Source organism: Hyla sarda, chromosome 1, assembly GCF_029499605.1.
Source record: "Hyla sarda isolate aHylSar1 chromosome 1, aHylSar1.hap1, whole genome shotgun sequence".
Classification (NCBI taxonomy): domain Eukaryota; kingdom Metazoa; phylum Chordata; class Amphibia; order Anura; family Hylidae; genus Hyla; species Hyla sarda.
This window is the reverse complement of record NC_079189.1, coordinates 440,397,107-440,423,770: the sequence shown is the minus strand read 5'-3', so window position 1 is coordinate 440,423,770 and position 26,664 is coordinate 440,397,107. Positions and strand designations below refer to the sequence as shown.

Here is a 26,664-nt window from a genome sequence, read left to right as displayed (position 1 = left end):
TGGTAGAGTAGGTGGTCCACTCTCGGCCAGCACAGACCTGTTGATGTGGTAACCTGCATTACTTGTACGTGTGATGAAACTAATTTACATGTAACTCCTTGACTCCTCTCTGGTTCCTGTTGCATTCACTATTAGCAGATTATTACGTTGTGCTTATGAGTTCTGTAGGAGGACATTTTGGCAGTGATCATCGGCCAGTCTTGCTCTTGGGTTTATTTATCCTGATTGCATAGTTGATCACAGAGAACTTAAAAACTCTTTCCTCATTGCTGCAGTTTTTTTGTGAAGATTAAAATGTTCTTATTGTGTACAAAGTGGCACTCCAGAGACCCTTTGCCAGGCATCCAATTTGTTCAAAGCTTCCTTTCTGGCACATTATCTGTTTTGATTGTATCTTGATTGTTATGTCTACTAATCTTCATTGCTCCCATTAGGGGGACATCAGTGGGTTAAAATGAGAAAGTTTATTCTTATCTATTTTATTGGCAATAAGTCAGACTGTAATTATAAGTCACTGAACTTTAGGGAAATCCTGTACAACAAGGTGATAAACTCATGGGTGCAGACACATAGGGGGAGATTTATCAATATGTGTCTGTGTGTAGCCACTTCGCAGCCTTTTTTTTTCTCCTGTATTTTTGGCTTGTATGTGCCAAATTTACCCAAATGGCACACAGACTTTGTTAAATGTTTCACAGATGAAAAATCACCTCAGAACTTACTGTAGGGTGTCATTTTTGTAATGCAAGGCAGAGGTGGTGTGAATTTGCATTTTTTTTTTTTTTTTTTTTACGTTTGCACATTATTTTTGCACCTTTATTTAAAAAAAAAAAAAAAAAAAGATGCAGTTAATAAATCTTGTCCACTGCAAAGTCTAGAATGAAGCACTCCATTTCACACACTATTTTGCAAAAGTTGTCTATTGAAATTGCACAAAGTTTTTGCGCAGAAAATGACAATGTTTTGAGCCTAATTTCAGCCAATAAAATGTCAGGAAGGCAATGATCTCCCCCATAGTCCTTGGTCTGTTACTGGAGCTACTGCTTTGTACTAGGCTATCACTACTTGGAGATCTGCTACTGTTTAGTGCATTCACACCATTTCCAGCTTCTACCTTACTTTGATATATAGCTCTGCTTAGTGCACTTTGCACCCAGGGCAATCGATCAATCTCCATGCAGATAGTAAGTGCTCGCTGACCGCAGACTCTTTGGTATCGATTGTTTCTGAGGCTAACAGCTTGCCTGCAGACCATGACTTATAGAAACAACATGTATTAAGACATCTGTTTATAGATTACTGGAACTCCAAAGTCAAAAGTCCACAGTTTTAATCAGGTGTAGATTTTCTTTTCTTTTGTTCATTCTTTATTTATGATTTGTAACAGTCTAAGGAAGGGATACTGTGTGTGTAGTTTTAATGCCTCAATATGAAATGTTTAAAGGAAAACTGTCAGCTTTCTTCCCCCCCCGCACTAACCAGCAGTACTAGCTGGTAGTGCAGGGGACGCTGATCAGTTTGAAGCTGACCATTTTCCTTTAAAGGAAATCTGTCATCAGAATCACCCGCACTAAACCTGTTATACAGGCTTGTAGTGCGGGTGATCTTGATTAAAACGCTTCTTACCTCATTAAAAACTGTGCAGCGGTTCGCCAGATATCTTCATTTTTAGTTATATGGTATTCCCAGGCTTGGGACTTAGTGGAAGGTCCGCAGCATCAGCACGGTGGTCAGGTCACGTGGGTAGCGCCGCGCATGCGCCACGCGCCGTACACCCGTAAGCGGCATTCTCCTGCATATCTATCTATATTCCGGGTGTACGGCGCGTGGCGCATGCGCGGCGCTACCCACGTGACCTACACCAGGAGGAAGACTGCGATGAGGCAGCCATGAATATTCATGAGCCGGGCAGCCGCTCCACCCGGCGAAAATGACGTAAGCGAGTCCGTGCTGATGCTGTGGACCTCCCAATGAGCCCCAAGCCTGGGAATACCATATAACTAAAAATGAAAATATCTGGCGAACCGCTGCACAGTTTTTAATGAGGTAAGAATCGTTTTAATCAGGATCACCCGCGCTACAAGCCTGTGTAACAGGTTTAGTGTGGGTGATTCTGATGACAGATTTCCTTTAAGAAATTCTTGCAGTGTGTATAAAGATGCTGAGTGGCAGTTCTCTAGATCATGCCTGTCATTTTCCTTAGATAAGGATAATACCTGTATATATTCAGAAATTGATTGTTCCTAATTTGTGTGGTCTCATCATCTTCTGAGGTGCTGTACAATTTGTTATAAAGGGGAATACATAAATACACAACTACAGCATACAAAACAGATAAGCTAAACATAGCATTGATCAATGCAGTAGTTCAGAGTCCTTCCAAATGAGCGAACAGTCTAAAACAATGGTTCTCAACCTTTTTCGTGACTGTACTCCCAAAGGGTGAAAGTATGTTCATGGGTACCCCTCGCGCGGAAATTACACTGGAGGGGTACCCACAGACAAAAGAAATCATAAAAGTACTTAATTTCATAATGGTGTGTGCTTACCTTTCTAATGCGATACTTAAATCTCTTGTGCCATTACTCCCCGCTCCAATCCCCCTGGGCCAATATATGAGAAACATACAATAACACCCCTCCCATACTGTGGTGTTACACTTGGTTTAACATTCATACCAGGTCTGTGTCTATCCCGTTTGGTGGGAGTCGGAGGGCCGTATTGATGGGTGACCTCCTTCTGCACTGTGCTGGCACCTCCGCGCAATGTCAGGGACGTCACACATCAGGCTGCGTAAAGTGGCCGCGGTACAGTATAGTGAGCTGCCACAGCAACTGTGGCGTCCAATCCCCGCTCTGCGCTGACAAATACTGACCAATGCATGGCCAGTATTTGTCAGCGATTTGCCGTATCCCCGCAAAACCCTTGGCGTACCCCTAGGAGTACACATACCCCTGGTTAAGAACCCCTGGTCTAAGAAACTGGCTCCTAGCTTCATAACAAAATGTCAATATTTAAAGTTTGTTTGAAAACTGAAAATGTCTCATATCTTTGGGACAATATTTATGTAAAACTGAAGATTGTGTAATGTCATTTATTGACATGTGGGAAGAGAAGTACATGAGAAAAAGATTATCAATTTGACAATGAAATTGTATTTTATAAGTTAGCTTGTAATCAGAAACCTTTTTTTGCAGTTATTTATCTGCATTAGTAACAAAATTGGGGCCTCTGGGTTTCGATTGAGAAATATATTGTCTTTCCTTGGCATGTAATTCACAATGTGATCAAGTACAATTTCTTTACAGTAACAAAATGACAAGTGTGAGCATGTCATGTTGGTATGATGCCAGCCATTTATACTGAAGAAAGTAGACATAAGGTAAACAGATATCTCTTTTATGCTAGATTGCTCACAGCAAGAAGGTAGATATCCCCTAGGATTGAAAAATATGCAAATGAAAGGACTGGAAGGGGAAAATAGGAGAGGTTTAGCATTTAAAATTTTATACAATTTTTTTTTTCTTTCTTTTTTTCCTTTTTTTCTCTTCTTCACTCTTTACTTCAGCATCGGGGGTGGGAGTTTACATTTTTGGTTTTGTTAATCTGTATTAAGACAAATATGAAAATAAAAAATATGTATTATATGAAAAAAAAAGTCCTTGGCTTCTAATGTGCTTAGGTATGAATAGTAGTAAGGAGTTGTGTTATTATGATAGACAGCTGCAGCAGAACAACTTTTTAAACATTAAAGGGGTACTCGGGTGGATAACTTTTTTTTTTTTTTTTTTATGAACTGGTGCAAGAAAGTTAAACAGATTAGTAAATGACTTCTATTAAAAAATCCTAATCCTTTCAGTACTTTTTAGCATATATCTGCTACAGAGGAAAATCTTTATTTTTTTAATTTCTTTTTTGTCCTGTCCACAGGGCCGTATTAGGAACTGTCCAGAGCAGGAGAAAATCCCCATAGCAAACCTTTGCTGCTCTGGACAGTTCCTGACACGGACAGAGGTGTCCGCAGAGAGCACTGTGGACAACACAAAAAAGAAATTCAAAAAGTAAAGAATTTCCTCTGTAGCATACAGCTGCTAAAAAGTACCAAAAGGATTAAGATTTTTTAATAGAAGTAATTTACAAATCTGTAGAAATATATATATATATTAGGGCTCAGGGTTTGAGACAACTGGACAGGTTGTGTTTAAAGTAATATTTCAATTTATTGATTGTATATAATGTGACAATTGAATATTAGATAAAATGTAAATAGCAGCAACTGCGTCTCACAGGGCCCTGTGAGACGCAGTTGCTGCTATTTACATTTTATCTAATATTCAATTGTCACATTATATACAATCAATAAATTGAAATATTACTTTAAACACAACCTGTCCAGTTGTCTCAAACCCTGAGCCCTAATATATATATTTCTACAGACAAACTACAATCTGACACCTTGGGTATAAGTGTCTAATTAGGTAGCCCGGGTTTATTTGGTGGGTAGTCAGACAAGAGCCTCTCCAACTCTTCTATATAATTTACAAATCTGTTTAACTTTCTGGCACCTGTTCATTAAAAAAAAAAAAAAAAGTTTTCCACCGGAGTACCCCTTTAACCCCTTAAAGGAGTAGTCCAGTGGTGATTCAGTGGTGAGCAACTTATCCCCTATCCTAAGGATAGGGGATAAGTTGCAGTTCGCGGGGGGTCCGACCGCTGGGGCCCCCTGCGATCTCCTGTACGGAGCCCCGACAGCCCGCGGGAAGGGGGCGTGTCGACCTCCGCACGAGGCGGCGGCCGACACGCCCCCTCAATACAACTCTATGGCAGAGCCGAAGCGCTGCCTTCGGCAATGTCCGGCTCTGCCATAGAGATGTATTGAGGGGGCGTGTCGGCCGCCGCCTCGTGCGGGGGTCGACACCCGCTATCTCGGCGGAGAGCCGGGGCCCCGTACAGAGAGATCGCAGGGGGCCCCAGCGGTCGGACCCCCCGCGATCTCAAACTTATCCCCTATCCTTAGGATAGGGGATAAGTTTTTCACCACTGGACTACCCCTTTAAGGACTCGGGGTTTTTCATTTTGCACTTTCATTTTTTCCTCCTTACCTTTTAAAAATCATAACCCTTTCAATTTTCCACCTAAAAATCCATATTATGGCTTATTTTTTGCGTTACCAATTCTACTTTGCAGTGACATTAGTCATTTTACCCAAAAGTTCACAGCGAAACAGAAAAAAAATAATTGTGCGACAAAATCGAAGAAAAAACGCCATTTTGTAACTTTTGGGGGCTTCCGTTTCTACGCAGTGCATATTTCGGTAAAAATGACACCTTATCACTATTCTGTAGGTCCATACGGTTAAAATAATACCCTACTTACATAGGTTTGATTTTGTCGTACTTCTGGAAAAAAAATCATAACTACATGCAGGAAAATTTATATGTTTAAAAATGTCATCTTCTGGCTCCTATAACTTTATTTTTCCACATACAGGGCGGTGTGAGGACTCATTTTTTACGCCATGATCTGAAGTTTTTATCGGTACGATTTCTGTTTTGATCGGACTTTTTGATCACTTTTTATTCATTTTTTAATGGTATAAAAAGTGACCAAAAATACACTTCTTTGGACTTTGGAATTGTTTTGCGCGTACGCGGTTTAATTAATGATATATTTTTATAGTTCGGACATTTACGCACGCGACGATACCAGATATGTTTATTTTTTTTTTATTTACACTGTTTTATTTTTTTTATGGGAAAAGGGGGTGATTCAAACTTTTATTAGGGAAGGGGTTAAATTACCTTTATTAACACTTTTTTTTTTTTTTACTTTTTTTTTTTTTTTAGCGTTATAGGTCCCTTTGATCGCCGCGTCTGAAGGGTTAATACAGGGCATCATCGCAATCGGTGATGTCCTGTATTAGCCGCGGGTCCCGGCCGTTGATAGCCGCCTGGACCGACCCGATATGACGCGGGGACACCGCGTGACCCCACGGCATATCGCGGGAGCAGGTGGAGGACGTAAATATACGTCCTGCGTCGTTAAGGAGTTAACCTCTTCAGGACGCCGGGCGTACGCCCTGCATCCCGAGTCCTTAAGGACGTGGGGCGTATGCATACGCCCGTGGGAATTCCGGTCCCCGCCGCTCGCCGGTTGGGGACCAGACCGGGATGCCTGCTGAAATCATTCGCCCAGGGGGGTCCTGAGACACCCCCCCCCCCCCCCCCATGTCGGCGATCGCAGAATATCGCATGTCAATTCAGACATGCGATTTTCTGCTATTCCGGACTGATCGGGTCTCTGGTGACCCGATCACCCTGAAAATAGGGATGATCGGAGCTGTCAGTGACAGCTCCGATCATCCTGAGGGCTAGGAGTGAGGTCGCAGTGCTGCGATCTCCTCCTATCCCCTGCCATTGGTCAGAACTGGTTCTGACCAATGGCAGAGCAGGACACAGTGGGTTGCCATGGCAACCCCCCCCGATCTGCCCACCCCTGGATGTCGAGGGGAACATGGAAAGAAGATGGAGGCCGGTACTTGTAGGGGAAGATGCCTGGGAACCGCTGATCTTTGCTGGAGACTGCAAAGATCCTGGCTCAGGTAGGGAAACGACGGTGGGGGGGGGGGGGGGGGGAATGAAAGGGAAAGTAAAGCAATCTTTACTGTGGCAACCACTAGGAAGGCCAAACTGAAACTCCCAGCATGCCCAGACAGCTAAAGACTGTCTGGGCATGCTGGGAGTTGTGGTTTTGCAACATCTGGAGGGTCACATTTTGGAGACCACTGTTACAGTGGTGCCCAAACGGTAGCCCTCCAATTGTTGCCAAACTGCAACTCTCAGCATGCCTAGACTGCCCAGGCATGCTGGGAGTTGTAGTTCTGTAACATCTGTCCCTTCAGATTTAGCAATTTTCATGAAATTTTAGAAAATTGCTGCTCTACTTTGAAGCCCTCTAATTTTTTCAAAAAGCAAAAATATGTCCATTTTATGATGCCAACATAAAGTGGACAATATTGTATTTGTCAATAAAAATAAAAAAAATTTGGAATATCCATTTTCCTTACAAGTAGAGAGCTTCAAATTTTCTAAATTTTGGGATTTTCCACCCAAAAGGATGCAAGTAATGCCGAAAATTTACCATCAATAAAGTAGAATATGTCACGAAAAAAAAAAATCTCAGAATCAGAATTTCGGTAAAAGCGTTTTCGAGTTATTAATTCGTAAATTGACGGTGGTCAGAATTGCGAAAAGGGGCTCAGTCCTTAAAGGGGTACTCCGCCCCTAGACAGCTTATCCCCTATCCAAAGGATAAGGGGATAAGATGTCAGATCGCCGCGGACCCGCTGCTGGGGAGCCCTGGGATCCCCGCTGCGGCACCGCGCTATCATTACAGCACAGAGCGAGTTTGCGCTGTCCGTAATGACCGGCGATACAGGGGACGGAGCAGCTTGACATCATGGCTCCACCCCTCGTGACATCACGGTCCGTCCCCTAAATGCAAGTCTATGGCAGGGGGCGTGACGACCACCACGCCCCCTCCCATAGACTTGTATTGAAAGGGGCGGGCCGTGATGTCACGAGGGGCGGAGCCGTGATGTAACAATGCTCCGGCCCCTGAAATGCGCATAATTACATGTAGAGTGAACTCGCTCTGTGCTGTAATGATAGCGCAGTGCCGCAGCGGGGATCCCGGGGCTCACCAGCAGCGGGACTGCGGCGATCTGACATCTTATCCCCTTATCCTTTGGATAGGGGATAAGATGTCTAGGGGCAGAGTACCCCTTTAAGTTGAAAAAGGGCTGAGTCCTTACGGGGTTAAAGTGTTAATGTCCTTAGAAACAACTTTTTTACATTTAATACTTCCTTATAAACTAAGCATATTCCTAAAAAAAATGTGATTACTTAAGATGTGAAAAAGGGTTTCAAAAATGGCCACTAGGGGTCTCTGTCTTTTTAATTTTGCAAATGAACCCTGAAAATCCAGCCTTTTTGGTCCTTTAAAAAAAAAAATGAGGGGAGGTGTGGTTATCTCCATTCTGTTCCTCAGAGCAAAGACAAGATGCAGACAGCTTGCTGTCTTTAAAGTGTACCTGTCCCAACAAAAACTTTTGATATAATGTATATAATACCATTATATGTATATTTGTAATTGATATAAAAATGTGTATATTTTGGGGAGAAAAAAATGCTGTCCCTGCAGCTATTGCCTGTGTGTTTCTATGAGGAGTCCAAATACAAGAAGTGAGGACCGGAGAAACAGGGCTCTGTGCAGACTCCTGGCTTGTCAGTCAGCCTTCTGTGAGCTAGGGGTGTGTCATAGAACCTCAGTGCACAGAGCCCTGCTTGTCCTCCCACACTATCTGTATTTGGACTCCTCATAGAGACACACAAACAATAGCTGTAGGGACAAAAATATACACATTTTTTAACTAATGTATATTACAAATATGCATATTATGGTCTACATTATATAAAAAGTTTTTTGTTGACGACAGGTACACTTTAAGAAGAGAAGCACTTAAATGCAAAGTAACAAGCAATACAAGGTGCTGAACTATTATTTATATGCAAAATGGTTTCTCTTTGATCATTATTTCTTGTGTATTTGCCCCATATAGGTTTCACATGGCTGCTTTAGGGTTATAAAATGCATATTGGTCACAAAGCTGTAAAAATTATCTTTTGGCACATAATGCAGATTTTTCTTCTGTCCTTGCATTGGCACGGGGAGCGATCCAGTGGCCTGACAGCCCCTCTGCTGCCCAACCAGGCCCCTGGCCACACCACCCTACAGACAAAGCATCATAGTAACAATGACTGCTGCAGTGCAACCACACCAATGTGAATACCTACCAAGTGCTCCCTACAATTGTAGTCTGTCCCCTCTTTCATAGCCAGCACTCTGCTCCACCAGTTTTGCCCAGGCATTTTTAATTAGCAGGAGACTGCATAAGGGTTTCCTTCTAGCATTCACCCAGCCCTCTGGCAGGGAGCACTTGGTAGGTATTCACATTGGTGTGGTTGCACTGCAGCAGTCATTGTTACTATGATGCTTTGTCTGTAGGGTGGAGTGGCCAGGGGCCTGGTTGGGCAGCAGAGGTGCTGCCAGGCCACTGGATCGCTCCCAGTGCCAATGCAAGGACAGAAGAAAAATCTGCATTTTGTGCCAAAAGATAATTTTTTATCTTGCACTGTGGCAGCCATTGTTACTGTGATGCTTTGTCTGTGGGGTGGGGTGGCCAGGAGCCAGGGGCTTGGTCGGGCAGTAGTGGTGCTTCCTGGCCACTGGTTCGCTCCCTCTGCAGGCATGTTGTTGCAGCGGTGGTGGCCGCCGCCCAGCGCTATGCCATTGTTGGTTTAGGGACCAACCTAAATAGGTGGCCATGACGTGGCGAGTGGGCTTGTACTTTTTGATCAAAATGTATACTAACAACCTGTTTGAATTTATGCTGAGAAGCAATTAGATCAAAATACAACTTTTGGATATGCGGCTGTTTCTTTTTCTCTATTTTTTTTATTTTCTTACTAATGACAGTAATGCTTTAAGAAAGCTTTTTGATCACCATTGAGAAGACCTCATCATTCTTCACAAAGAAGCATTGCAGCACCTCAGGTGTGCAGTATAATGTTCTGCAGATGCTGAGGCACAGTAGCTTACTGTAGAATTGATTTATTGCTGCACAAAATCTGTAACAGACCAGAAATAAGCAGACAAAAGTTATAATTATATACATATTTACAGATTTCAAAAGAAAATTTTAGGCGATGAGATGTATATTATATTGATACAGGATGGTGTTTATAAATATTGACATCATTCTATAATGTGCCAGAATCTCAAATCTGATTGAATTATAAGCATGTGCCTCCTTCGATAAACCAGATTGCAGGAAACATTTCAGAGAGCCAAAATTATATCATGGCTGTCAAAGATTTATTGTCTTGTTAATCTGTGTAAAATGTGTTTTCTTTCATTTCTTAAAACAACTGTCAGTACAACAAAGCTTAAAGTGAGGATTTGTGTCCAGTTCTTCCTGTTCAAGTATATTTTTGGGATGGGAGAAGCCTTGGCTATCAACGGCCGGGACTCGCGGCTAATACAGGACATCACCGATCTCGGTGATGCCCTGTATTAACCCTTCAGATGCGGCGATCAAAGTGAAAGTAACCCGGTTGTTCGGGACCGCCGCGGTGAAATCGCGGCGTCCCGAACAGCTTATAGGACACCGGGAGGGCTCTTACCTGCCTCCTCGGTGTCCGATCGACTAATGACTGCTCCGTGCCTGAGATCCAGGCAGGAGCAGTCAAGCGCCGATAACACTGATCACAGGCGTGTTAATACACGCCAGTGATCAGCATAGGAGATCAGTGTGTTCATTGTTATAGGTCCCTATGGGAGCATAAAAAAATAAAACAGTGTAAATAAAAATAAACATATGTGGTATCGCCGCATGCGTAAATGTCCGAACTATAAAAATATATCCTTAATTAAACCGCACGGTCAATGGCGTACACGCAAAAAAATTCCAAAGTCTAAAAAAGCGTATTTTTAGTCACTTTTTATACAATTCAAAAATGAATAAAAAGTGATCAAAAAGTCTGATCAAAACAAAAAACAAAACCGATAAAAAACTTCAGATCACGGTGCAAAAAATTTGTCCACATACCGCCCTGGACGCCGAAAAATAAAAAAGTTATAGGGGTCAGAAGATGACAATTTTAAACGTATACATTTTCCTGCATGTAGTTGATTTTTTTCCAGAAGTACGACAAAATCAAACCTATATAAGTAGGCTATCATTTTAACCGTTAGGACCTACAGAATAATGTGTCATTTTTACCGAAATATGCACTGCGTAGAAACAGAAGCCCCCAAAAGTTACAAAATGTTGTTTTTTCTTCGATTTTGTCGCACGATGATTTTGTTTTTCCGATTCGCCGTGAATTTTTGGGTAAAATGACTAATGTCACTGCAAAGTAGGATTGGTGACGCAAAAAATAAGCCATAATATGGATTTTTAGGTGGAGAATTGAAAGGGTTATGATTTTTAAAAGGTAAGGAGGAAAAAAAGTGCAAAAACTGAAAATGCCTGCGTCCTTAAGGGGTTAAAGGGGTACTCTGGCCCAAAGGATAGGGGATAAGAAGCCTGATCGCGGTGGTCACACGGGGACAGAGCCATAATGTCACAATACTCCGGCCACGTGATCGTGATTCATCAGACCCTGAGCGATGTTAGCTCCGGAGGCTGATGATAGCGGGGTGCTGCATGAAAGATTGTGGCAGTACCCCCGTGATCAGGCATCTTATCCCCTATCCTTTGGATGTCTTGGACGGAGTACCCCTTTAAACCGTCTGAGAATTATGGAAAGGTCTCTGTGTTATTGCTCATTCCTTGCTGAATGGTTTCAACCACAAGAATTTCCTTCTAAAAATAAATAATCTTTAAATCACAGGGAGGCGGCTGCAGGGACAGAGCCTGGCCAGGAATCAACTGTTTCAATTCATTCTCTCATGCTAGGAATCTGCAGGATGGGCTTTTAAAGAGATTGAACTCTCTTCATGCCCCAGACCTAGCACCCTTTCCATACTTTTCCAAAGCTCCTTTATGCTTAATGTCTTTTCAGAAATTGCTTCTGTTACTTTTGCATCATAAAGGCAAAATTCCCTATAAATAACCTCAGTTTTACAGATTCATTGAGTGAACAGCTGGAAGTTTTTAGTGGTTTTTCACCCTGGACAGGCTTTAAAAAAAAAGTAGTAATTCCTTCTAATACTTAATAAATACTAATGACTACTAATATTCACTCACATTATATATTATATATATAGAAATTTTTCTAAATTTATTTTTAAAATGCAAAATTTGTCTTAAATAAATAAAATCTTAAATCACAAGATTACCCTCACTGAACTAATAGGAAAAGTGTTAGTACTAACTGATGCAAACTTATATCAGTTTATGTCTATATGAGAGGGATAATGTGGATACTACCCTTGACGTATATCTTTCAGAAAAATAACTTCTACGGACTCACCCTTTTTTCCAAGGCAACTAAAAAGTAGTGTTGAGCACGAATATTCAAAATACGAATTTTTACCGCGAATATTGGCACTTTGCGATTTTGCGAATATTTACAATATAGTGATATATATTCGTAATGACGAATGTTCTTTTTTTAAATGCGAATATTTGCAAATATGCGAATATCAGCACTTACAGGACACTGATCCCTCCCTTCTTTTAGGTGAAAGGTATAATTGCACATGCACACTGTGAATTTCATTAAGAATTTTCGCATCAAAAAAAAGAACGAACATGGCGAATATGTGAATTTCGCTAATATAGGACGGATATTCGTCCATATATTCACAAAATATTGCAAATTCGAATATGGCCTATGCTGCTCATTACTACTCGTAAGTTCTAAAATGCTTTATTTCTCTTCACTGGTATACGAACAGTTCCTCTGTGCAGTATTACAGCGAAAAACTCACAAGTTGCTGTGGAAAATGTTTTTTTTTTTTCTTTGCAAGCTTAATATCCGTTTATGCATTGGTTGTATAATGAGAAATAAAAATGCCTAAATAGCTAACCCAGTATATTACTTTTATAAACCTGCTTTTAAATATTTGTTCTTTTAATTATTTATCTCAGCAAACAATACTTATGTGGGTGGCCAGCTCCCTAGACAAGTAAAATGTGACAAGTACTTATGTAAAAAAAGTTTAATTGTGCTTCTATGAAAGTTGTTTATAGATCCTTAAGGTTAAGCATTTAATAAGGGGCCTGGTTCTTGTTCAGACTGTTTCTATAGGGATGTTAAGTCCATTCACAAGCTTCAGAAAAAAACATTTTCATATGACCATTGGAACACAGGTGGCCAAAGAAGCGGGAAGCCAAACACAGCCCTCCTTGTTGCACAGGTAATTTTGTAACTGTGAGATAAAGCTGACTTTACTGGTAAAACACCTGTATTACTGAAGTGCATGCACTGACTGGTGTCTGGTAGCACCTTCTGCAGTACAGGGAGGTATTACATGTTCTGTACTACTCATTACCTGTGCCAGGGTTAGCTGCTCCTTTGGACACCAGGTAAGGGTGGCTCCTTTTTACTTTTTTAGGACTTTGTGTGTATTGTACAGGACCCTGAAGAAGCTCCTGTCCTCTACATAGACAGTGATTTACAGCTCCCAGCAGCTCTATTTTACTTTTATATGTAAGAACTTGCTTTATCTGTATAAGTGATCTAAGGCTGGGTTCACACCACGTTTTAAATACGGTTCCCGTATACGGTTGGGAGGAGGGGGGGCGGGGCTTAATCGTGGCGCCCGCACTCAGCCGTATTCGGGAACCGTATTTAATGCAAGTCTATGAGCCGAACGGAGTGAACCGCAGCCTCCGGTCGGCTTTGTTTTCGGCCGTATGCGGTTTCCCGACCGCAGGCAAAAACGTGGTCGACCACGTTTTTGCCTGCCGTTGGGAAACCGCATACGGCCGAAAACGAAGCCGACCGGAGGCTGCGGTTCACTCCGGTCGGCTCATAGACTTGCATTAAATACGGTTCCCGAATACGGCTGAGTGCGGGTGCCGCGATTAAGCCCCGCCCCCCTCCTCCCAACCGTATACGGGAACCGTATTTAAGAAAACGTGGTGTGAACCCAGCCTAAGTGATATAATGCCCCCTGACATGTGCCCCTAACATATAATTCCCCCTGTCCTGCCCCCTCAGGGGGCATTATATGTAAGGGGCACAGGACGCGGGGCATTATATGTGAGGAGCACAGGACAGGGGGCATTATAATTCAGGGACACATGTCAGGGGTGCATTATATGTGCATTATATGGACACATGACTGGGAGGGGGACTGTCATGTGCCCACACATATAATGCCCCCCTGTCATGTTCCCCTCATAATGCCCCATGTCCTGTGCCCCTCACATATAATGCCCCTCACTTATAATTTGCCTTTTTCTGTGCATACCTCCCCCCAAAGTCTTCATAATTCCCCTGTACCGTCCATACCGCGCCCGGGCAGCTCTCTCCAGTGGTCACCTTTCTCACACGCTGCTCCGTTCTTGCAGTGTGAGTGAGAGCCACGGGGACGTGATCTCTGGCGCGATGATGTGATGTCATCGTGCCGGCCTGCCGTGGATGGTGTCCCTGCGGCTCTCACTGCAAGAATGAAGCAGCGTGTGAGAAAGGTGAGGGAGTGGTGGAGCGGCCGCTACACCATGCTATAGTACGGGAGGGGCAACAATCATCCCAGTCTGTACTGTGGATGATGATATCGTCCAGATAAGCTGAGGCATACCGACGATGTGGCCGCTGTAAAATATCCATTAGCCTTTGGAATGTAGCGGGAGCACCATGTAAACCAAAGGGTAACCTTGTACTGAAACAAACCTTCTGGTGTGACAAAGGCTGTTTTCTTTTTGGCAGCCTCCGTCAAGGGAACCTACCAGTACCGTTTGGTGAGGTCCAAAACAGAAATATACCGAGCCTTTCCTGGCCTTTCAATAAGCTTGTCAACTCGGGGCATGGGAACTTGGACACCTCATTAAGTTTGAGGAAATCTATAGGAGAACCGCAACGTCCCATCTGGCTTACAAACCTGACCAGAGGCTGTCATCCACACTAGTCTCCTTGTCTTTCCAAGGTTTCAACAAGTTTACATGGTACACTTGCTCTGGCTTTCTTTGCCTGGGCTGGTGTACACTGTACGTCACTTCCCTTACCTTTTCGATCATTTCATAGGGACCCTGCCACCTAGTCAGAAAATTACTATCGACCGTTGGTACCAGAACCCGATCTCCCGGGTTAAAATTCCAAAGCCGTTCCTAGCAATTGTAAACTCTGCTTTTAGCCCCCTGAGCTGCCTCCATATGTTCCCTAACCGGGGGCAACAGTGTTTCCATCCGTTCCTGCAAAGGAGTAACATACTCAACTACATTTTTGTGCGGCGTGGGCTGTTGTTCCCATGCCTCTTTAGCTATGTCTAACAGACCACGTGGATGTCTGCCGTATAGCAGTTCAAAGGGCGAGAACCCAGTAGAAGCCTGGGGCGCTTTTTTTATGTTTGGTTAAACCGTTCTACCAGGCAGTCCGTTTGTGGGTGATACACAGAGGTCCGTAGCTGTTTTACCTGCAGCAACTTATTGAGCTCTTTCATAACTTTTGACATAAAAGGGGTGCCCTGGTCAGTCAACACCTCTTTAGGTAAGCCCTATCGGGAAAACTCCATTAGCTCCTTAGCTATAAGTTTGGCTGAGGAATGTCGCAGAAGCAGCATCTCGGGATACAGAGTCGCATAGTCCAGGACTACCAGGATGTGTTGGTGCCCCCTAGCGGATTTTGGCAATGGTCTAACCAGATCCACAGGGAACCGCTCAAATGGGACCTCGATAATCGGAAGAGGGACCAGGGTACTACAGTAATGTGGCTGGGGGCTAGAGATTTGGCAGGTTGGGCAAGATTCACAATACCTTTTTGACCTCTTTATACACACTAAGCCAGTAAAAGAGCTGCAAAATTCGTTCCTGCGTCTGCTGCTGGACAAGGTGCCCCCCCCCCCCCCCAGAACATGCTGATGGGCTAACTCTAACACCAGCCTCTGATATGCTTTAGGCACCACCAATTGTTCCACATTCTCACCCCGAATTTGGTTTACCCGGTACAGCATCCCTTGGTGAACCACAAAACGATGGTATACAGTCTCAGCTCCCAACAATTAAAACATTTTACCAGGCCCGAGAGAGTAGGGTCCTGGTGCTGTGCCAAAATTTTCTCCTGTAACATTGAGGTCTGACCTAGGGCTGGGCGATATACCGGTTCATGCCAAATACCGAAATTTTTGGGCTGCACGATATGAATTTTTCCCATATTGCAATACCGGTTTCGCCCTTCCCCCTTGGGAATGAATTATCAGCCCAGCGCAGCGCTGTCCCCACATCTGGGAACTAATCATACGTGACCCGCCAGCGCTGTTCTGCTCCCCCCCCCCCCCCACCATATCATGTTACCTGCGAGCGCTGTTCTTTCCCCCCCCCCCCCCCCCACCCCCACCAAATCATGTTACCCGCCAGAGCTGTTCTGCTCCCCCGTAATTAATTACCATCCCAGTGGGGTACTACTCACAAATGTCACCCGCAAGCACTGCCCCCCTCCTCTTTGTTGGTGAGCTGCCGGCGCTGGAACTCACTGTACGCCAGTGGTCTCCAACCTGCGGACCTCCAAATGTTGCTAAACTACAACTCCCAGCATGCCCGGACAGCCAACGGCTGTCCGGGCATGCTGGGAGTTGTAGTTTTGCAACAGCTGGAGGTCCACAGGTTTGAGACCACTGCTGTATGCTGTATCCCTATGCCCGGGCTGCAAAAGATAAAGAAAATAAACTTAAACTTACCTACGTCAGCCTTAGGCTGGGGACTGGAACGTCGGACAGCCGTCAGCCCAGCCAGTGATCGGCTGAGCCCACTGTCATGTAAGAAGCTGGCTGTCCAGGCATGCTGGGAGTTGTAGTTTTGCAACATCTGGAGGTCCGCAGGTTGGACACCACTGGCGTACAGTGAGTTCCAGCGCCGGCGGCCCCCAACAAAGAGGAGGAGGGCAGTGCTTGTAGGTGACATATGTGAGTAGTACTCCGCTGGGCTCAAAATTAATTGGGGGGGGAGCAGAACAGTGCTGGCGGGTAACATGATTTGTTGGGGGGAGCAGAAGAGCGCTCGCAGATCACATGATTTGGGGTGGGGGTGAAAGAAATATCGTTATATACCGTGGAACCGCCATAAGTTACAAAAAATACAGTGATACACATATTTGGTCATACCGCCCAGCTCTAGTCTGTCTGACTGCCCTGATAGTCACCCCAGCTGCCGTTGTTTCGTACTCTGGTTCTGGGGTCACCCCTGAGTAGGGCCAGTCTATTGGGGACACCCAGGTCTGGGGAACTCTTGTCTGGGGCCACGGAGACACAAACCCTGGAAAGTCTCTCCCAACTATTAACAGCAACTTCGTGGCAACGGCCACCTCATGAGTCCAGTCACCAAGGCAGTTGGATAGTCTTTTAAGTCCCCATGTACACACTACTCTAGCCTGTCGACCCGTGTACTCCGTGGGCGGCACCAGGTTGGACCTCACTAAAGTCACCATGCTACCTGAATCAATCAGGGCCACCAAAACAGTATTTCCCACCCTCAACTGGCAGAGATTGTCAGAGTCCGCTGCCCTGAAAACAACTGTGGCACAGTCTCTGGGCATACAGGGATGGGCGGAGTGCGTAGTTGGTGTCCTTAAGTTCTTCCCGCTGGGGACAATTAGCCCTAACATGTACCGGTTGTTGACACCCCCAACACAGCAAAGGGGCAGGACCTTTGGAAAACACCTCCTGGGGACTTTTAGGGCTTTCTAGCCACCTGGGCAAGGATGGGGACCTCCTGGGTTTCACCCCCTCCCGCAGTTTCATGGTGGCCTCAAACTTCTCCGCCAGGTCCACCATCCCAAGGGCATTGTCAGGGGTTACCTGGCCAATCTAACTTTGGAGGAAATGTGGCAAAGCCCTCCAGAATACATCGGCCAGTAGACGGTCATGCATGACGTGGGGACTTAGCACCTCTGGCTGCAGCCAGGCGGTGCAACAGGTCATAATACTGTGGCCTGGCATGCTCAGCCGGCTTGTATTCCCACTGATGAACCTGCTGGGCCCGGATCAACACATTCACCCCTAGTTTTGCCAAGATCTCACCTTTGACTACCTTGTAGTCAACAGCCTGTTCGTCGGGTAAGTCGAAGTAGGCCTGCTGGGGTCTCGATGGCAGGAACAGAGCGATGACCTTGGCCCACTGTTCTCGGGGTAATTTCTCCCTCGTGGCCACTTTTGCGAAGAGCGCCAGGTAGGTCTTTTTCTATAAAAGCACCTAGATTATAGATGATAGATCTATGCATATTTATTCATCAAGAGATATTTGTTGGCTAGGTCTTGTCCCCTAGATACTAGATTCTTTCATTTTGCATAAAATTCTCAACTATGAAATAGTATTCTCTACCCACTTCTGGTGAGTCTAAAGCTATAATATAGCTCAATCTTTCTACCTCCGAGAAAGCATTTTAATTGAAGAAAAGAAATAAGCATACTTCATTGCTAAATGCATATGTTACTGAAGAGCTTACTTTCTTTCTGGAGTTGTGTTGCTGCTTTTCGCTGAAACCTCTAAATGCCGATGTGAGTGACTGAATTATGGCTTTATTCTTCAGATCTCGTAAAACAGCCCTGAGTATCTGTGCATGAAGTGTTATGGAAGTGTCATATGTTATTCATACCGCAGTGATATTACATGCTGTACCCCTTGCAGACAATAGGCATAATAGATGATGCATTAGAGAACACAGCTTGCTACTGTTTACTGTGGGATCATTAAACTCCTAGAATGCACAGCAGATTACATTATACCATATATAATTTACAGGATATCATCTTGGCATAACAGTTACTCATGTATTATAAATAAACCATCATAAAGTTTCTATATGGGTAAATCAGTTCATTTCTTCCTTCGGGTATAGGATTACTGCACTAGAGTAATCATGGATCTGAGAAGACCAACATTACATTACCATGGTTAATTCCCATCAGAAACATTAAGCATGGCTTGTCAAGAGTACAAAGTTCACCTTGCCATAAGTCATTCATAATTCACAGCAATATGGCCTACTCTGCTGAAATGCTTTCAACCAGGTTGAATGTTAGATGAGTGGTTACCTAAGTTGAGATTTCCCCAATGGGCCTTCCTTCTCTAAACAGGCTTTTAGATTTCAGCAAACTCACATACTTGCTAAGGATTTACTGGTATTCTTTCTTATTGCGTTGGTTTGCTGCTTGTGATTTATGGTTATATTATTGTACATTATTGTTTTGTATATTATATCATATCGTCTTTCACTGTGCATCATGGGGGAGATTATTGCAGCACTCGCCAAATAAAATGTCTCCACTTACCAGTTGGTTACCAGTGCTAATTGTTTTGTTATGGAACATAAGTGCAGCACATCTATAGACACGCACAGAATAAATTAGCTTCTGTGCAAAAGAGAAAATAACCCTTCTTGGGATGGTTTGTTGCACATGAGACCTTTCATTTGTGATTTTTGTATATTTCTTTAACTATTGTGTAACTAAAAATAGAAAAACTATGATTTTCTTAAAAGGCTTTTCAGGCATTTAACATTAATGACACATTATCAATGTTATGGGAGCTGTGCTGCAGTAACCCAGTGCCACCACTACAAAAGTAATGGAGACATCTGCTTTTGGCCATTCATTTTGTGTATGCTGGAACCACAGCTCTGCCAAACAGCTGATTGGTGGGGGGGCTGGGTGTCAGCATCCTGCGGATAAGACATTGATGGCCTGTTCTGTGGATAGGCTAATGGTGAGTTTTTTTTTTTTTTTTAACTGTAATTTTTATTAAAGAGTTGAAGTTTTTGTTCAAACAATAAAAGTTCAATAACAGAAATGCATTGAGTACAAAATGCAAGATAACACTAAGTATGAATATTCAGAGCATAAACAATGGAGATATAACAACCCACAGCAGACCAGTGGAAAATAATAAGTCATCGCAATGACTAGAAAGCATATATAAACATACAGAAGAAGCTCAAGACAAAGAAAAGACACCACAACATAAAACAAACCCACAGGAAACAACAAATAGATGAAGGGGAGGGAAGGAAAGTACAAAAACAAGGTGAACAAGGGGAGCCTCTCAAGGAGGTTGACGGTCAGTAAAGCTATCCCATGGATCCCAAACAGACAAATAACGGTACGGTATTAAGTGAGGCAGTCAATGACTCCAGGGATCGGATCTCTCTTACACTGGCTATTAAATCACTCTCCGATGGGGGAAGTGGGCGCTTCCAATATTTAGCAAATAATGTTTTGGCAGCCAAAACAATGTGCATGAGCAATTTCAACGGCCTCTTGGACAGGGCACTATGACACAGATAATGGAGGTACACTAGGGGATCAAGGGGGACAGAAACATCCAAAACTGAGCTGATTAACCTGGCCACCACCTTTCAAAACCCCCCCTATGAGCAGACAGGTCCAGAAGATATGAAACCTCGACCCAACGCCCACCCTACAACGCCAGGAGAAAGTTCTGTTTTTATTTTCTGGTTATAATTTTTTGTTTTTATTTTCTGTACACAAATATAGAAGAAGCTGTCCAGCCTGACTGGTGTCTCAGCTCTTTTAGAAATATGCTTTACAGCAACAACATGGACTGTGGGACCTGTAGTCTGCAGCTGCCTCATTGACTTACATAGGAATGTGTTTTAGGCATGCTCTGAAATCGGAAAGGGTAGCCATATTGGTTATGAATCTGGAATTTACTTCCTAGAAACTTTTTCTAAAATGATCATTGTGTTAGCATGTTCTGTTTATGGTATAGAAAATGGCTACCAAAGGAAAGTAATTCCCAAACTATGTGTAGATGAGCTAATCGTTGGTTTTCTCAAGCAGCCAACATTATATGGATGCATTAAACGGGTACGCCACCCCTAGACATCTTTTCCCCTATACAAAGGATAGGGAATAAGATGTCTGATCACGGGAGTCCAGCTGCTGGGACCACCAGCGTTCTGAACCTTTATGTTCAGAACGCTGGTTTCTGGTGACTGTGGTTGTGTCATCACATACCATCCATTTATGTCTATGGGAGGGGGCGTGATGGCTGTGTGGATAAGATGTCTAGGGGTGGAGTACCCCTTTAAGTTGCAGGAGAGGGTTTCAGACTTCATCATAAGGGATATATTCTCAGGATAGGATGACAATATCTGGGGCGGGCTGCATATCAATGGGGAGGGTGCAGCTGTGCTTGGGGAGAAGATGGCTAGAAGGGTGGAGGAGTGTTTAAACTAGGGACTGGGGGGGAGGGAACCTACAACGTAGAGGGGGAAGATGGTGTAGATAGAGAGGGGGGACTTATTAGTGTACCTGGGGGAGGAGGGGAGGGAGGGATTAGAATAGTTAATAGGGATAGGCTTCATAGGAAGAAAAAAACCATACACCTCTGAATTGCATGTTGACTAATGCCAAAAGTCTGTCCAATAAAACAGAGGAACTAAAGTGGTTGATGTCTGAGGAGAATTATGACATAGTGGGTATAATAGAGACCTGGTTGGACGATAGCTGTGACTGGGCGGTCAACATACAGGGTTATAGTCTATTCAGGAAGAATCAGACAAAACAGAAAGGGGGAGGAGTTTGTCTTTATGTGAAATTGAGTCTGAAGGCTGCACTGTGGGAGGATATATGGCATGGAAACGTTAATGTGTGATTATGAGTCATTATAGGTAGAAATGCACTCCTCCAAAAAATAAAGGGAACAATAATACTGACACTAAATGGGAGACTTTTAAAAATATCTTAAATTCTCACTGTAAGATGTATATACCTTTTATGGGAATAAAAGGGTCAGAAATAAAAGAAAACCAATGTGGATAAATAAAAATGTTAAAGGGGCAATAAATGACAAAAATAAAGCATTTAAACTACTAAAACAGGACGGCAGTGAAGAAGCATTAAAAAGCTATAGAGAAACATTTAAAATATGTAAAAAAGAAAAAAAAAACAGATAAAAGCTGCAAAAATAGAGACAGACTCCTTTCCAAAGATAGTAAAACTAACCCCAAAATGTTCTTTAACTATATAAATAGCAAAAAGGTTAATAATGGAAGTGTAGGCCCTTTAAAAAATGATGAGGAAGAAGTTCTTAACAGGGATCAGGTAAAATCAAATATATTAACAAATTCTTCTCCACTGTATTCACCAAAGAAAATTTAATTCCAGGTGAAATACAGAGAGATAAGGTGAACTCCATAGTACAGGTTACCTGTCTAACCCGGGAAGAAGTACAGTGCAGCATACAAAAGTATTAAAATAGACAAATCGCCAGGTGCAGATGGCATTCACCCCCCGTTTTCTAAAGGAATTAAGTAATGTAATAGACCCCTATTTTTAATATTCAGGGACTCTATAGTGACAGGGACTGTTCCCCAATACAGTGCATGGCAAATGTGGTGCCAATATTTAAAAAGGGGTCAAAGGTGACCCCGGGAAATATAGGCCTGTTCGTTTAACCTCCGCTGTAGGTAAATTTTTGAGGGTTTTCTAAGGGATGCTATTTTGCAGTATCTTGATAAAAATAAATGTATGACCCCATATCAGCATGACTTTATGAGGGATCGGTCCTGTCAAACTAACCTGATCAGCTTTTATGAGGAGGTGACCTTCAGACTGGACCAGGGGGAGTCGCTGGATGTCGTATATCTCGATTTTTCCAAAGCATTTGATACGGTGCCACATAAAAGGTTGGTGCATAAAATGAGAATGCTTGGAATGGCGGAAAATGTGTTCAAGTGGGTAAGTAACTGGCTCAGTGATAGGATACAGAGGGTGGTTATTAATGTTACTTATTCTGATTAAGTGATTGTTACTAGCAGGGTACCACAGGGGTAAATCATGGGTGCTGTTCTATTTAATATATTCATTAATGACCTTGTAGAGGGGTTACATAGTAAAGTAGCAATCTTTGCAGATGATACTAAACTCTGTAAAGCGGTTAACACAATAGAGGACAGTGAACTGTTACAAATGGATCTGGATAGGTTGAAGGTTTGGGCTGGGAAGTGGCAGATGAGGTTCAACACTGATAAATGTAAGGAAATGCACATGGGGAATAAAAATCCGGGCTGGGATTATGTATTAAATGGGAGAACACTTGGGACGACTGACGTGGAAAAGGACTTGGGAGTCTTAGTTAACAGTAAATTTAGCTGTAGTGACCAGTGTTGGGCAGCTGCTGCCAAGGCTAATAAAATCATGGGGTGCATCAATAGGGGCATAGATGCCCACGACAAGGAAATAATTCTACCGCTGTACAAATCACTAGTCAGACCACACATAGAATACTGTATACAGTACTGGGCACCAGTGTACAAGAAAGATATAGTGGAGCTGGAGAGGGTTCAAAGACGGGCAACCAGATTAATACAGGAAATGGGAGGACTACAGTACCCAGAATTAGGGTTATTTAGTTTAGAAAAAAGAAGGCTTAGGGGAGACCTAATAACTATGTATAAATATATCAGGGAACCGTACGGAGATCTCTCCCATGATCTATTCATACCCAGGACTATATCTATAACAAGGGGGCATCCTCTACGTTTAGAGGAAAGAAGGTTTCTACACCAGCACAGAAGGGGGTTCTTTACTGTAAGAGCAGTGAGACTGTGGAATTCTCTGCCTGAGGAGGTGGTCATGGTGAACTCGGTAAAATAATTCAAAAGGGGTCTGGAGGCATTTTTGGAGAATAATAAGATTACAGGTTATGGATACTAGATTTATTGGGACAGAATGTTGATCCAGGGATTTATTCTGACTGCCATATTTGGAGTCGGGAAGAATTTTTATCTCTAGTAGGAGGGTTTTCTGCCTTCCTCTGGATCAACTCAGTAGCGACTCATTAGGGTTATAGATTGAACTTGATCGACTCTGGTCTTTTTTCAACCTTATGAACTATGTTACAATGTTTGTATGATCGGTGGGATGCCGACACATGCACCTCTGCTGTTCAGCTGTTTACCAGTACTGCTGTGCCCGCACTATACAGTTTGCCTAACCTATGGTCTATGTAGGCAGCACTTCTCTTTGTCCTGATCTGCTCTCTTGCTACAGTTGCAGCCTTCAGACTCATAAAACCTCAATTTGAAAGGGAAGACATGCAGCTTTAACTTTAGATTCTATTGGTCTTTTGGGTGTGGCTGTAAAATCAGAATGGCATGTTGGCGGTTGTAACTTACAACCTGGTCAGGCAGTTAAAATGCAATGCTCCACAGATGTTCAATCAAGCTGGCATTAGCATGATTTAACAACCAGCTAGGGGAACCAAGGTATTCAGCCCTTGCATATTTAAGCACAGAATATGTTGCCTTTGAAGTCGGCACTTGAAATCCTTGCGGCATGCAGCTGTGTACCTGTATCACCACTGCCCTCATGTCCTGTTCTTAGTTTAATGCTGATATTTTTTTTAAATTCCTTATATTTTCAATGCCAGATGAACATTTAGCATATTCAATATTCAGTTAACATTTTAGAGTAGATGATATTTTTCCATCTCCAGTGAATGATGACATCTTGGGGTATTTTATCTATCTGTAGTTCACCCTTGCTGCACTGCACCAAATATGCAGCCTGAGCAGAGAATGCAGTTTATATTTCGGTAGAGTTCTTATCGGGATAATATTCTAACCACACACTGCCCCCAGTTTAGACATTCTTGCATATTTTTACATTGTGCCTGCAAAGTTTATTATAGCTAATGCCATCCAGAGATGTCTGGCTAATCTTATATATCCAGACATAGGCTCAAATAAACAAGAAGCTATTTTTTTTGCAAAAGGGAAGCAAGGTAATGCAAAACCTACAGCCAGTATGATCATTTCTATCAACTTTCTATCATTAGAATGAGCTATATAAAGGCACACATAACTATTCCCAGAACTACTGATTCTCACTCTATATGGTGAATTATGTGTAAATAGTCCAATACATAGTATTTCTTTACCGTTTAGTGATGTGGTAACTATGGCAACTGCATGCTGCAGGGCCCCTGCTGACTGGTGCTAGCAGCACTCCAGCTCCTGTAAGGATGCCCCTGCTTTCTGTTAACCATGTTAATGATCCCGTTGTGCTTCTTTTCACGAAAACACTGTTGCTATTCTCCAACACTCTTCACTGGAGCTATATACCAACCATCATCGGGGCCCCAGTAATCTAGTATTTGTCACATGTACTTTGGACAAGTGTAAGGAATGGGATTGAAAATATATTTACCTTGTATATTCCCTTTTGTGAACTGACCCTTACAAGTTGTCCTAGAAAGGTAACATTTTAGTATTTTCCTATTTTGTTTGTTTTCCATAAAAAGCAAACATCTTTCAGTAAAGGGCACAAGTAAAAACCACCACCAGCTATTCATTTAGGAAAATGTTCTCTTGTTGCCTCTTCACACATTCACACTTTTGAAAAGTGAGATCTTTGCTTCCCCATTCCATACCATTGCTTCTAAATTCTGGTTGTCACATGCTCCCAGTAGATCATGACATGTGGATAATCCTGTAGGGAACACCTATTGTAATTACAGATGCAGTTGCCAAAAGTGGTTGAAGGGAATGTGTTGCATAGATGTTCTGTTTGTTTATTTTTTTTTATTTTTTTTTATCATAACAACCTGATAGTGAAACGTGTTCTGTCTTTGTAATCTGTTGTAATTTTAATTTTACCTTTGGTACATTATCATGGAGGCAGCCATCTTTTCTGATCTGTTTAACAGCATTTAGTGACCAGCTTTATGACCAGCCTCTTGGACATAGACACAGTATATAATATAGATAGGAAAATGGAAAAATATTTAAAAAGAATCACATGCATAAACAAAAAATGGGAAATTCTAAGCTGCCTTAATGGTGTGATTCTTATGATACTGTAGGAAAACAATGTCATAACATAAAAAAATGTATATAGTGGTAAACGTTATAGAATGTGCCTATTTCGACAATATACATATATCATCTATATAATACTGAAGACCTTGTGGCGTGTCCATAGTAATAATATCATTTTGTATTTGAAGGCGCTTGCCCTGTTGATTTAACAATCCTAAGCTCTATTTGCAATGCTGGATGTGGCATTTCAACATCATTTTCTACACACTCTGTTTCGAAATCTAAGTTTTATGTGTGTGTGTGTATGTATGTGTGTATAATATATATATATAAAGAGAATATCCACAGCACACATCCAATAGGTGAAAAATCAAAGGTGGTTTATTCCATCAAACAGTGTGTCCAGAACAACGTTTCAACCAGCTCTCCTGGTCTTTTTCAAGCTCATCTTGAAAAAGACCAGGAGAGCTGTTTGAAACGTTGTTCTGGACACTCTGTTTGATGGAATAAACCACCTTTGATTTTTCACCTATTGGATGTGTGCTGTGGATATTCTCTTTGTTTAAAATGGATCACTGACCCGGGTCTGGACCTGCGAGCATCATAACAACATACTTGGCTTTTTTTGTTGGATGTGCTGTTTTCCTATAACTTATATATATATATATATATATATATATATATATATATATATATATATGTGTGTGTATGTATATATGTATATGCGCTGGTAGACACTTCCGGATTCAGATGACTGCAGCCAATCGCATCAAAAAGTCATCGTTACTATGATACAGCAGGAGGGGAAAGTTACGTTGAGTTCTGGTGCTGCAAGACCGATGGTCTCGTCTTACTGCGCATGGCAAGTGTTAATGTCTATGATGTCACTAATTGGGGCTGTGTATTTAAACCCCCTGTGTATCACTTGTAATCACTTGAAAATGGCGGTAAGAGGCTGCTGAAACGTAGTATATCACATCATGGAATAAATCACAAGATTTGCCTCACTTAATTTTGGAGTGCTGCCTGTTATCTACTTTATATCAAAGGGAACATGAGCACCGAGGCTCTATTGTGCTTGCACTCAAAATTCTACTTGGTCTGCATGTGCTACTTCTTATTTGGACTTATATATGTGTTGTGTGTTAATGCATAC

At 42.6% G+C, this 26,664-nt stretch overlaps 1 protein-coding gene across 14 annotated transcripts in view; it reads left to right on the top strand.

The window, feature by feature from the left end:
• ARVCF (ARVCF delta catenin family member) overlaps positions 1-26,664 on the top strand; it is a 770,059-nt gene that overhangs the window by 709,156 nt on the left and 34,239 nt on the right. The window lies entirely within an intron of this gene.